The sequence below is a fragment of the Somniosus microcephalus genome, chromosome 15 (assembly GCF_052327205.1).
Source record: "Somniosus microcephalus isolate GS21.2 chromosome 15, FLI_Smic_1.0, whole genome shotgun sequence".
NCBI classification, from domain to species: Eukaryota; Metazoa; Chordata; class Chondrichthyes; order Squaliformes; family Somniosidae; genus Somniosus; species Somniosus microcephalus.
The window spans coordinates 35424970-35439722 of NC_141001.1; the positions used below are offsets into that span (position 1 = coordinate 35424970).

Here is a 14753-nt window from a genome sequence, read left to right on the forward strand (position 1 = left end):
ATCCCCCACCGGCGGGAAAAACGTGAAGACGTCATGACATCAGCCATGGGACCACCCAAGCAGTCCTCATGGAGCCGCCAAACTGACTGGACCTATATTCGATGTTCTCCTGCAGTTATCCATTAAACTCTGTTAGTTTTCATTAAACCTCGTTTATTTGATCGCCTGAGTGGACCTCAGTCTTTTGATAGGAACTAGACATTCCTACACCACAACACTCTGACAAGGGGATACAGATTCAAACTAGTGAATGGCAAATTTAAGACAATTTAAGACAGGTTTTCATTTAGAGTGGTTAATGCATGGAATGGACTTTGGGGTAGATTAATGGAGTCAAAAACATGGAAACATTTAAGAAACAGTTAGAGACTATTAACTCTTTCTGAATGGATGAACTAAGTTGGACCTACCAGTCTTTTCATCTACACTTGTGAACTTTTAATACGCTTATTCACTGTCGTCTCTCCTCACAACTTTGATTGTCTGCTCACATTGAGGTCTGTTGCACTCATCTTTGCTGGATATTATGCATCTACTGTTACTAGTGTAATTGGAGCAACTATGCGGGTATTAGAAAAAATGCTGCAACTACTCAGAGAGGAAGATTTTGTATTATATTGCCTGCTCACGTTCTTCACCGTTTTGCTTCTGTAGTAGTAAGTGTGTAACTTGTAATGCGATTTCTGACATATTTGCAATTTATTTCGCAAACTAGTACTTTTTACCCCACAGAACAGTAAACATAGAAACATAGAAGATAGGAGCAGGAGTAGGCCATTCAGCCCCTTGAGCCTGCTCCGCCATTCAATGAGATCATGGCAGATCATCCAAATTCAGTACCCTGTCCCTGCCTTCTCCCCATATCCCTTGATCCCTTTAGCCTTAAGAAATATATCCAACTCCTTCTTGAATATATTTAATGAATTGGCCTCCACTGCCTTCTGTGGTAGAGAATTCCACAGGTTCACCACTCTCTGGGTGAAGAAATTCCTCCTCATCTCTGTCCTAAATGGCTTACCCCTTATCCTTAGACTGTGACCCCTGGTTCTGGACTCCCCGGCCATCGGGAACATCCTTCCTGCATCTAGTCTGTTTAGTCCTGTTAGAATTTTATAAGTTTCAATGAGATCCCCTCTCATTCTTCTAAACTCCAGCGAGTACAAGCCCAATCGACCCAATCTCTCCTCATACGTCATTCCTGCCATCTCAGGTATCAGCCTGGTGAATCTTCGCTGCACTCCCTCCATGGCAAGAACATCCTTCCTCAGATAAGGTGACCAAAACTGCACACAATACTCAAGATGTGGTCTCACCAAGGCCCTGTACAACTGCAGCAAGACATTCTTGTTCCTGTTCTTGAACCCTCTCGCTACGAAGGCCAACATACCATTTGCCTTCTTAACCGCCTGCTGCACCTGCATGCTTATCTTCAGTGACTGGTGCACAAGGACACCCAGGTCTCGTTGCACTTCCCCTTCTCCCAATCTATTGCCGTTCAGATAATAATCTGCCTTCCTGTTTTTGCCACCAAAGTGGATAACCTCGCATTTATCCACATTATACTGCATCTGCCATGCTTCTGCCCAATCACCCAACCTGTCCAAATCATACTGGAGTTTCTCGGCATCCTCCTCACAGCACACACGCCCACCCAGCTTTGTGTCATCTGCAAACTTGGAGATATTACATCCAGTTCCCTCGTCTAGATCATTTATATATATAGTGAATAGCTGGGGTCCTAGGACTGATCCCTGCGGTACCCCACTAGTCACTGCCTGCCACTCGGAAAAAGACCCGTTTATTCCAACTCTTTGCTTCCTGTCTGCCAACCAGTTCTCTATCCAAGTCAGTACCTTGCCCCCAATCCCATGTGCCTTAACTTTACACGCTAATCTCTTATGCGGGACCTTATCGGAAGCCTTCTGAAAATCCAAATACACCACATCCACTGGCTCTCGCTTATCTATTCTACCAGTTACATCCTCAAAAAATTCCAGTAGATTAGTCAAGCACGATTTACCTTTTGTAAATCCATGTTGACTTTATTCGATCCTGTCACTGTTTTCCAAGTGTTCTGCTATTACATCTTTTATAATGGACTCTAGCATTTTCCGCACTACTGATGTCTATAATTCCCCATTTTCTCTCTACCACCTTTTTTGAATAGTGGGGTTACATTAGCTACCCTCCAATCCATGGGAACTGTTCCAGAGTCTATAGAATTTTGGAGCTTGATCAAACTGGACTCATCTAATCTGCGAGCGCAACTTCCAATCAAGCTGAATTTTATTTCTCAACCAGCAATGCATCTACTATTTCTAGGGCCACTTCCTTAAGTACCCTAGGATGTAGATTATCAGGCCCTGGGGATTTATCGGCCTTCAATCCCGTCAATTTCCCTAACACCATTTCCCTACAAATACTGATTTCTTTCAGTTCCTCCCTCTCATTAGACCCTATGTTCCCCGACATGTCATAGAGTCATAGAGTTTTACAGCACAGAAAGAGGCCCTTCGGCCCATCGTGTCTGCGCCGTCCATCAATCCCTGTCCAGTCTAATCCCATTTTCCAGCATTTGGTCCATAGCCTTGTATGCAATGGCATTTCAAGTGCTCATCCAAATGCTTCTTGAATGTTGTGAGGGTTCCTGCCTCTACCACCCTTTCAGGCAGAGAGTTCCAGATTCCAACCACCCTCTGGGTGAAAAAGCTCCTCCTCAAATCTCCTCCTCAAATCCCCTCCAAACCTCCTGCCCCTTACCTTGAATCTATGCCCCCTTGTTATTGACCCCCCTACTAAGGGAAAAGTTCCTCTTTATCTACCCTATCTATGCCCCTCATCATTTTGTACACCTCAATCAGGTCCCCCCTCAGCCTTCTTTGCTCCAATGAAAACAACCCCAGCCTGTTTAGTCTTTCTTCATAGCTGAGGCGCTCCATCCCAGGTAACATCCTGGTGAATCTTCTCTGCACCCTCTCTAAAGCAATCACATCCTTCCTATAGTGAGGTGACCAGAACTGCACACAGTACTCCAGCTGTGGCCTCACCAGCGTTTTGTACAGCTCCATCATAACCTCCCTGCTCTTATATTCTATGCCTCGGCTAATGAAGGCAAGTATCCCATATGCCTTTTTAACCACCTTATCTACCTGTTCCGCTGCCTTCAGGGATCTATGAACATGCACACCAAGGTCCCTCTGACCCTCTGTACTTCCTAGGGTCCTACCACTCATTGTGTACTCCCTTGCCTTATTTGTCCGTCCAAAATGCATCACCTCGCACTTTTCAGGGTTAAATTCCATTTGCCACTTTTCCGCCCATCTGACCAACTCGTTTATATCTTCCTGTAGCCTGAGGCTTTCCTCCTCGCAATTTACCACCCCACCAATTTTCGTGTCATCTGCGAACTTACTGATCATACCTTTTACATTCTCATCCAAATCATTTATGTAGATCACAAACAGCAAGGGACCCAGCACCGATCCCTGAGGTACCCCACTAGACACAGGCTTCCAGTCACAAAAGCAACCTTCGACCATCACCCTCTGCCTCCTGCCACTCAGCCAGTTTAGGATCCAACGCGCCAAGGCACCCTGGATCCCATGGGCTCTTACCTTCTTGACCAGTCTCCTATGCGGGACTTTGTCAAAAGCTTTACTGAAGTCCATGTAAACCACATCCACAGCATTTCCCTCATCCACACACCTAGTCACCCCCTCGAAAAATTCAATCAGATTTGTCAGACATGATTTACCCTTGACAAAGCCATGCTGACTATCCCCGATTAATCCTTGCCTCTCCAAGTGGAGACTAATTTTGTCCCTCAGAATTTTTTCCAATAATTTCCCTACCACAGATGTTAGGCTCACTGGCCTGTAATTCCCTGGTTTATCCCTGCTACCCTTCTTGAATAATGGTACTACGTTAGCTGTTCTCCAGTCCTCTGGTACATCCCCTGTGGCCAGAGAGGTTCTGAAAATTTGTGCCAGAGCCCCTGCAATCTCCTCCCTTGCCTCACACAACAGCCTGGGATACATCTCGTCCGGGCCTGGGGATTTATCCACTTTTTGGCCTGCTAAAACCGCTAGTACCTCCTCCCTCTCGATGCTAATATGTTCAAGTATGTCACAGTCCCCTTGCCCGATTTCTATGTCTCCATCATCTTTCTCCATAGTGAACAGAGATGCAAAAAATTCATTTAAAACCCCGCCTACATCATCTGGCTCTACACACAGATTGCCACTTTGGTCCCTAATGGGCCCTACCCTTTCCCTGGTTATCCTCTTGCCCTTAATATACTTATAAAACATCTTAGGATTTTCCTTTATTTTGCTCGCCAGTGTTATTTCATGGCCCCTCCTAATTTCTTTTTTAAGTATGCCCCTGCACTTTTTATACTCCTCCAGGGCTTCCTCCGTCTTTAGTCTTTTGTAACTGCCAAAAGCCCCCCTTTTTTTCCTAATGCATTTTTGTATATCCCTTGTCATCCAAGGTTCCCTTTGCTTGTTGGTCCCACCCTTGACCTTTACAGGAACATGTTGGCATTGTACTCTCTCTATTTCCCTTCTGAAAGCCTCCCACTGCTTTAATGTGGATTTTCCTATAAGTAGCTGCTCCCAGTCCACTTTGGCCAGATCCTGCCTTATCATATTAAAATCGGCCATCCCCCAATTTAGAACCCTTATTTCCGGGCCGTCATTGTCTTTTTCCATGACCACCTTAAATCTCACTGAATTATAGTCACTGTCGCCAAAATGCTCTCCTACTGACACTTCCACCACTTGCCCGGCTACATTCCCTAGAATTAGGTCCAGTACCGCCCCCTCTCTTGTAGGACTTTCTACATGTTGGCTCAAAAAGCTCTCCTGGATGCACTTTAAGAATTCTGCACCCTCTAAGCCTTTCACACCCTGACTATCCCAATTAATATTGGGGAAGTTGAAATCCCCCACTATTATTACCCTATTATTTTCGCACTTCTCTGAGATTTGCCTACATATCTGTTCCTCTATCTCCCCCTGACTGTTTGGGGGCCTATAGTACACTCCCAGCAAGGTGCTTGCCCCCTTTTTGTTTTTAAGTTCTACCCATATGGCCTCATTAGAGGAACCCGCTAATATATCATCCCTCCTTACAGCAGTAATCGACTCCTTAATTAATATTGCAACACCCCCTCCCCTTTTACACCCCCCTCTGTCTCTCCTGAAGATTCTATACCCCGGAATATTGAGCTGCCAGTCCTGACCCTCCCTCAACCATGTCTCCGTGATAGCAACAATATCGTACTCCCATGTGTTCAACAACAACTTCAGTTCATCCACCTTATTTGCAAGACTCCTTGCATTAAAATAAATGCCTTCCAGCCTTGCCATATTCCCTTTTGCCCTCACATATTTTCTCTGCCTTCCCAGCTGACTTGTTTTTTCCTCTGTATTTGGCTGTAAATCACCCCCTACTATAGCTCCACTCTGTATCCCATCCCCCTGCCAAGTTAGTTTAAACCCCCCCCAGCAGTGCTAGCAAACCTCCCCGCAAGGATATTGGTCCCCCTCTGGTTCAGGTGTAGACCGTCCGACTTGTACAAGTCCCACCTTCCCCAGAAGCAGGCCCAGTGATCCAGGAAACTAAAGCCCTCCCCCCTGCACCATCCCTTTAGCCACGCATTCATCTGTTCTATCTTCCTATTCCTATACTCACTAGCACGTGGCACCGGGAGTAATCCAGAGATTACAACCTTTGAGGTCCTGCTCTTTAATCTTCCACCCAGCTCCCTAAATTCTTGCTGCAGGACCTCATCCCTCTTTTTACCTATGTCGTTGGTACCAATGTGGACCACGACCTCTGCCTGTTCACCCTCCCCCTCCAGAATGCCCTGCAGCCGCTCAGTGACATCCTTGACCCTGGCACCAGGGAGGCAACAAACCATCCTGGATTCACGTCTACGGCCACAGAAACGCCTATCTGTTCCCCTTACTATAGAATCCCCTACCACTATTGCTCTCCCACTCTTTTTCCTCCCTTCCTGGGCAGCAGGAGCACCCCCAGTGCCAGGAAGTTGGCTGCTGCTGCCTTCCCCTGGTGAGTCATCCCCCTCAACAGTATCCAAATCGGTATACCTGTTTGAGAGGGGAATGGTCACAGGGGTTTCCTGCACTACCTGCCTCCTTCTATTGCTCCGCCTGGTGGTCACCCATTTCCTTTCTTCCTGTGCAACCCTTCCCTGCGGTGTGACCAACTCACTAAACGTGGGAGGTTATTTGTATCCTCCTCTGTGAAGACAGAACCAAAGCATGTATTTAATTGGTCTGCCATTTCTTTGTTCCCTATTATAAATTCCCCTTATTCTGACTGCAAGGGACCTACGTTTGACTTCACCAATCTTTTTCTCTTCACAGATCTATAAAAGCTTTTACAGTCAATTTTATGTTCCCTGAAAGCTTACTCTCATACTCTATTTCCCCCCTCTTAATTAATCCCTTTGTCCTCCTTTGCTGTATCCTAAACTGCTCCCAACCCTCAGGTTTACTGCAGGGACCGGATACTGAATTTGGATGATCAGCCATGATCGCATTGAATGGCGGAGCAGGCTCGAGGGGCCGAATGGCCTACTCCTGCTCCTATCTTCTATGTTTCTATGTTTTTCTGGCCAATTTATATGTCCTCTCCTTGGATCTTATGCTATCCCTAATTTCCCTTGTTAGCCACGGTTGAGTCACCTTTTTTGTTTTATTTTTATGCCAAGCAGGGATGACCAAATTCTGTAGTTCATCCATGCGATCTTTGAATGTTTGCCATTGCCTATCCACCATCAACCCTTTGAGTAACATTCCCCAATCAATCCTACCAAACTCGTGCTTCATACCATCGTAGTTTCCTTTATTTAAATTCAGGACCCTAGTCTCTGAGTCAACTACTTCACGCTCCATCTTAATGAAGAATTCTATCATATTATGATCACTCTGACCCAAGGGGCCTCGCACTACAAGATTGCTAATTAATCCTTTCTCATTACATAATACCCAGTCTCAGATGGCCTGATCTCCAGTTGGTTCCTCGACATATTGTTCCAGGAAACCATTCTGTATACACTCCAGGAATTCCTCCTTCACAGTATTGTTACTAATTTGGTTAGCCCAATCTATATGTAGATTAAAGTCACCCATGATAACTGCTGTGCCCTTATTGCTCGCGTCTCTAATTTCCCATTTAATGCCATCCCCAACCTCCGCATTACTGTTTGGAGGTCTGTATACCACTCCCACTAACGTTTTCTGCCCCTTGGTATTTCTCAGTTCTACCCATACAGATTCCACATCATCAGAGCTAATATCCTTCCTTTCAATTGTGTTAATCCCCTCTTTAACCAGCAATGCTACCCCACCTCCTTTTCCTTTTTGCCTATCTTTCCTGAATATTGAATACCCCTGGATGTTGAGTTCCCAGCCTTGGTCACCCTGGAGCCATGTTTCAGTAATCCCAATCATATCATATCTGTTTACCTCTAATTGCGCACCCAATTCATCCACCTTATTATGAATGCTCCTCGCATTAAGACACAAGGCCTTCGGGCTTGTTTTTTTTAACACTCTTACACCTTTTAGATTTATTATTTACTGTGGCCATGTTTGATTTAAACCCTTTGATTTCTCTGACTGGCACCTTTGTTTTTCTCCTTCCTGTCTTTTGCTTCTATCCTTGTTTCCCTTTCCTCTGTCTCCCTGCTTAGGTTCACAATCCCCTGCCATTTTAGTTTAAACCCTCCCCCAGAGCACTAGCAAACACTCCCCTAGGACATCGGTCCCGGCCCTGCCCAGGTGCAAACCGTCCAGTTTGTACTGGCCCCACCTCCCCCAGAACTGGTTCCAATGTCCCAGTAATTTGAATCCCTCCCCCTTGCACCACTCCTCTAGCCACATATTCATCTGAAATATCCTTCTATTTCTACTCCGACTAGCACGTGGCACTGGCAGCAATCCTGAGATTACTACCTTTGAGGTCCTATTTTTTAATTTACCTCCTAACTCCCTATATTCAACTTTTAGGACCTCATCCCATTTTTTACCTATATCGTTGGTACCTATATGCACCACGACAACTGGCTGTTCACCCTCCCCTTCCAAAATGTTCTGCAGCCGCTCTGAGACATCCTTGACCCTTGCACCAGGGAGGCAACATACCATCCTGGAGTCACGTTTGCGGCCGCAGAAACGTCTATCTATTCCCCTTACAATAGAATCCCCTATTACTATAGCTCTCCCACTCTTTTTCCTCCCGTCCTGTGCAGCAGAACCACCCACCGTGCCAGGAAGTTGGCTGCTGCTGCCTTCCCCTGATAAGTCATCCTCCCTGTAATGATCAATAACATGTCATTCTATAGTGGACACTAGGTGGAGCCGTAGAGCTGTATATAGCTGTATGTATAAGACTACACTACCCAGCTGTATGTATATTAAGACTACATTACCCATGAGGCACTAGGCCACCCACAAGGCAGCAGTCAAGATGGAAGCCTCTACAGATACTGTACCTAGTCCACATATGCTCAGTAAAAGTGTCTAGCAAAAGCTAGCTGTGTTCATAATAAGAATGTCTATTTATTAATGAACATAAGATGGTACCAGGATGGTGAAGATCTGCTAAAAATTGTGAAAAGCGACATGGAGAATTTGAAGCCACCAGAGCGTTTGAAACTCACAGGAAATCTCGACTACAATTGGCAGACTCTTAAACAACAATTCGAACTCTACATTGCAGCCATCGGATTCGGTACGAAGCCAGACGCAAGGAAGATAGCGTTGCTGTTTACGGTTGCAGGCCCACAGGCGATAGAGGTATTTAATACATTTGTATTTAATCCAGAGGAGAACAGAGAAAAATTAGATGTGCTAAAAAAATTTGATGCACATTGCTCTCCCAAAAAGAATGAGACCTATGAAAGATACATCTTCCGTTCTCAGACACAGCAGCAAAATGAGACTTTTGATAGCTTTATAACTGATCTGAAACTGAAAGCGCAGACATGTAATTTCTCTGAGCTCAAAGCATCCATGATTCATGACCAGACTGTGTTTGGTATTCATGATAAAAAAAAGTCAGGGAACGTCTGTTGAGAGAAACCTAACTAAATTTGGAAAATGCGGTGAAAATATGCCAAGCCAGTGAGCTAGCTCAAAAGCACGCGAAAACCTTCAGTGAAATCAATAATGATGCGATTGTAATGAGTGATAATGCTGCTGTCGGTGCTGTGTCCTACAAGGGGAAGAAACGTGGGCAGAACAGAAATGAAAAGCAATCGGAGGATGAAATTTTTAATTGTAAACGCTGTGGTTACAAACACCAGTTAAGACAATGCCCAGCGTTTGGAAAAATGTGCACAAAGTGTAATGGAAAGAATCACTTTGCCAAACAATGCTTTTCAAAATTAAAAACTAAGAAAGGGCAACGAGTTAATGTAATTGAGGACACTGATTTAAGTGAGACAATTTTTGTACGAATGGTGTCATGTGACGATATCAAAAAGGATACAGAAAATGTGCAGCCCTCAGAAATGGACAATGCTGAACATAAAGTTAATGCAGTAAAAGTGGACAAATGGATGATCCCACTGCAGGTAAATGGAGCATTAGTTACCTTGAAACTAGACACTGGGGCAAAAGCAAACTTAATCAGTATGAGTGACATTAACAATGTGAAAGAAAAGCCCAAAATACAGAAAAAGTCAGTACTACTGAAGGACTATAATGGACAGAAAATAGATAGCTTAGGTGTATGCAGACTCAAAGTGACAGTCAAAGACAAAGTGCATCATCTCATGTTTTCTGTTGTGGCTGAAAGACTTGATTCACTACTGGGTGACAAAGCTTGTGAGGAATTAGAACTGGTCAAGAGAGTCTACTGTATAAACTGTGCCATAAGCAGACCAGATGACTTGGTGGATTCTGTAGTGAATGATTTCCAGGATGTGTTCAAAGGATTTGGAGTTCTACCATTCACTTACAAGATCCAGCTAAAGGAGGATGCTCAGCCAGTGGTACATGCTCCATGAAGAGTTCCAGCACTCCTGCGTGACCGGCTCAAGAATGAACTGGACAGAATGACCACACTAGGAGTCATCAGGAAAGTCGAAGAGCCAACAGACTGGGTTAACTCCATGGTAATGTAGTCTTAATATACATACAGCTGGGTAGTGTAGTCTTATACATACAGCTATATCTATATGGACCACGACAACTGGCTGTTCACCCTTCCCTTCCAAAATGTTCTACAGCCGCTCTGAGACATCCTTGACCCTTGCACCAGGGAGGCAACATACCATCCTGGAGTCACGTTTGCGGCCGCAGAAACATCTATCTATTCCCCTTACAATAGAATCCCCTATTACTATAGCTCTCCCACTCTTTTTCCTCCCGTCCTGTGCAGCAGAACCACCCACCGTGCCAGGAAGTTGGCTGCTGCTGCCTTCCCCTGATAAGTCATCCTCCCCAACAATATCCAAAGCGGTATATCTGTTTGAGAGGGGGATGGGCACAGGGGACCCCTGCACTGCCTGCCTGCACCTACTGCACTGCCTGCCTGCACCTACTACTCTGCCTGGTGGTCACCCATTCCCTTCCTGCCTGTGCAGCCTTTACCTGCGGTGTGACCAACTCCCTAAACGTGCTATCCATGACGTCCTTAGCATCGCGAATGCTCCAGTAGATGAGTTGGTGTGGAAGGAACCCAATCTGCCATTCAGATGTTGCAATAAACAGCAGAAGTGAATCCAGTATTGTAATGCAATTATATTTTAATAGTGTACTGAGCTTGGGTGATGACCAAGGGAACGTACAGAATTGGTTCTTTTTGGATGGTGAACTACAAAGCTTTCATGATCTTCCATTTTATGCACGAATCTCCTTTTATATATAAGTGTCAGTGACAGCTGTGACTCAGTTGGTAACACCCTTGCCTCTGAGTCAGAAGGTTGTGGGTTCAAAGTCCCACTCCAGAAACTTGAGCACAGAAATCTAGGCTGACACTCCAGTGCAGTATTGAGGGAGCGCTGCACTGTATGGAGGTGCATTCTTTCAGATGAGATGTTAAACTGAGGCCTCATCTGCTCTCAGGTGGCACTATTTTGAATTATCCCTGGTGTCCTAGCCAGTATCTATCCCTCAACCAACATCATTAAAAAAAAAGATGACCTGGTCATTATTGCTGTTTGTGGGAGCTTGCTGTGTGCAATTTGGCTGCCGGGATTCCTACATTACAACAGTGACTACACTTCAAAAAGTACTTTTGGGGCGTCAGGTATTCGTGAAAGGCGCTGTATAAATACAAGTCCTTATTGTTTCTATAAAGGTGACCCCGTTTAGAGAACACTTTAAGAACGGACATCGAGTGACTGCAGTAGATTACATTATTATATGAAACTTCCAAGCACGACTTGCTCCTGACGAGATAACGGTTTCAAATCACAAATCTGTCAGACCAGGGGGATCCGGTACAATTTTGCATTTTATTTCCTGAGCAATTATTTTTTTATTATTTTAACATTCAAGTATAACAGTACTTATACAACTCATCAATTACATAGTAAATCCATTACATTCATTGACCACAAAAAAAGCCTCAAAAACAGCTTTATGGTCAACAATATAAATACAATAATACATTTTTACAGGTAAATCAATAATGTTTACAGTACAAACTGCCACTATTTAATAAACCAAGAAAAGAAAGAACCCATATTCGCCAGCCCTACTGGCATCGCCTGAGCAATTATTAAGTATTTTCCCCCAAATTTGTACAGTGCGTATTCTCGCGCAGCGGAGGAGTGGTGGTGGTTTGGGAGACTAAATAATAAATGCAACAAGGAAGGCATTCGCACACGAGCCTTGCTTTTAGTTTTGAGGGAGGAGGGTGGGGAGGTTATTCGCTGCAGGAAAAGGTTTCTTTGAAGATTGAGCTAAGGAGGGAGAGAGTGCAGCCGGACGGGAATGGAGCGCTTGCCCGGGAGTCTCGCGCTGCTTGCTTGCTCGCTCCCGGGAGACGTGCGTGTTCGCGCGCGCTGCCGGCGACTCGCTCTGTGTGTGCGCGCGCGCGCACGCTGCCTGCCAGCCTGTATCTGCGGACGTTGTGAGCAGCCATACCAATCTTGTGTGTGTGTATATATGATTTTTGCAGGAGAGGTACGGGCAGGACTCGGCGAGAGAGCGAGCTGAGGTAAGAAGCTGCTGGCCAAATGCAATGGTTAGCAATGTAATAAGTAAGGGAGTGGATGGGCTCAGCGGCTTTTCATTGTTTTTTTTTGGTTGCCGCTCCTTGCACTCACCTAGCGGTTTTATGAATCAAGTCGCATTTGCAACACACACACACACAAAAATTTGGGAAGTCAAGAGGGAGTAACGGAACGGCGGGGTGTTGTGCATGAAAGTACCCGGTAACCCGGTCGTCGTGTTCGAACCGCTGTCATTATGCAGAGTGTATGTTCTGTCAGTGCGCAAGATTTATTTTTCAGCACGGATTTTACTCTTAACGGCAGACCAGCATCGTCGCCGCTTCCCAGCTTATTCCTGGTGCGATTAAAGGTGGATGTTTTTGAATTGCAAGATAGTATAAAACTGCAGAGAGAGAGAGAGACTCGGTGCAGCCCTCTACCAATCTCGTACATTATTCAATAGGATACGTGTCAGGGCGTTGAATTCACTTTATATTAATTTATTTTGTTGTACTTCACAGTGTTTCAAACAACCTCTTGTAAACCGAGTTGACAATGAATGACTGGGTCAGTACAATGGCTGCTCCAGAATGTAGTGAGTGGGGTAAAGACCAAACGAAATACTCATGGCTTGTGTTAACAGCGAGGCTGCTAAACAGATCGCACCGTGCTATGCGAGGAGAGAAGGACCGCCCTGAATTTAGTCTGGGATTTCAGTTATTTTATTAGTTTTATCAGGGCTGTCTTTTTTTCAAATGAAAGTCTAATATGTTAGCACTTACTTTTATTCGACTGTCTTGTTCTGATTTTACTTTGGTCCAAAAAAAGGATTATCTGTTGGTCTGGAAATGATTGGCAACAAGGAGCCGTGTGAATCTCGAGGATTCCGTGGGCTAGGGTTGGTATTTTGCCATAGGTTGGAATTCCACTTTGACAGACACAATTTTCTTCACATTAGCAGCAGGATTCCAGGAATTGCGACCCATTAAATTTTGCTCACCTCATTAAACTTTGCTCACCTCACAAAACGGGTACAATACGCTCAATAGAGACAATCTGATGAAAGTTGATAAGATGGGGCTTTTATTACATCGTGTGAAAAGCCAGAGCGCGTTCAACTTTCTACATGGGGACGTCCATGTTGAGGTACTTTAAGGCACATTGAAGGCACTGTTCCCACCATGCGTGTTTTAGATTTAGTGAAAATTTGAAAGAAACGCAACAGGGAAGTTTTACATCTCTGTGAAACTTACTCTGGTGTATTCTGGTTAGTGGAATATCTGCATTAATTTCTTCACAGATGGCCCTCCTACATATTGGGGTGTTTGCAGCCATCATGTTCTCTGTTAAATTTTTAGAGCAGAGCTGTACTCAAACATCACACGGGAGTGCTGGATTTTTTTCTTATTGAGAAAGCTGGGTGACGGCCCCAAGTGCTGATCACCATCAGAATGGAAACGAATGTGGGAGGAGACCAGGTCATTTGAGAAGTAGTGGTTAGGCGATGTCAAGGTTGGGCTTTAAATGGCTGCAGTTTGTAGGAGGAAGAGATAACTGAGGGAAACCAGGAGTTGTACAGTTTGAGATTCTGGGGAAAAGTGAGCCAGGATACGGTGCCATTAGTCTTGATCAGGGTTGCTGGTTTCTCACAACTGAAGACATTAGATCCTGCTTTTAATACAGTTTTTAAAAGGTGTTTTGGAATTGGATTCTGTGACTTGGATCATTGCCCTGTTTTCACATAAAAATCAGTAGCCTTGGTTTTGAACTCGTTGAGAAAGAGCATATAGGGTGTATGAAATATAGAGAAACCAGAGAGAAAGTTCATATTGGTAAAGACAAAAGAGGTTGTGCCCAAGAAGGAGAGAGCTTGGAGGTAAGAGCTGAGAAGATTTGCCTATTGACAGACAAACCTTTGTTTTGCATCTCATGTGAGAGGTGTTCAGAAAGCTTCCCATGTGAATGTGGAGTCTCTGTTTTTCCAACTCAAACATTGCCTTAATATAAAGCCCTACCACAGTATACACTACTTACATCCCTTTAACTTAAGAGCTTGACGAATGTGATAGCCAGAGTTCTGCTGATTTATATGGCACAATGCTTACAATTTAAAAAGTAAAACACGAAACTTTATGTAAATGTCACCATCATCTCTTACCCAAGGAAGTGGGAGATAAGGGTGAAGGCTGGCATTAGCAGATAGTGAGAATCTTCCCTGGGGATTTACTCAGTTGACCCTTTTGTAGCTACTGAACACTCGATTAGTAGATCATGTGACGTTACTGCTCATTGCACAATATGTAAATGAAGGAAGATTGCACCCCTTTGAAAACTCCAATAGTGTTTCAATGTGACATTGGATTCACACTTCAATATGATCTTGCTCCTTTCATTGCTCCTGACAACTAGAAAAGGAGTAGTAAAGACCGAGAAGGGTGATGAGGCACTAATCTCACTCGGGTTCAAAATCTACTTTAAACCATCAGGGTAAAGCTCAAGCAGTTTATTACTGCTTATAAATTAGATTCCAGCCTCAACATTTTAAATGGTATTT

General features: G+C 44.5%; 1 protein-coding gene across 1 annotated transcript in view; it reads left to right on the forward strand.

Moving 5' to 3' along the window:
* Positions 1–11898: 11898 nt before the first annotated feature.
* Positions 11899–14753, forward strand: part of slc25a22a (solute carrier family 25 member 22a) — a 146519-nt gene continuing 143664 nt past the window's right edge. The window contains exon 1 of the mRNA XM_086007645.1: positions 11899–12204. The gene's annotated coding sequence lies outside the window, so the exon portion shown is untranslated. The remainder of the gene's footprint in view (positions 12205–14753) is intronic.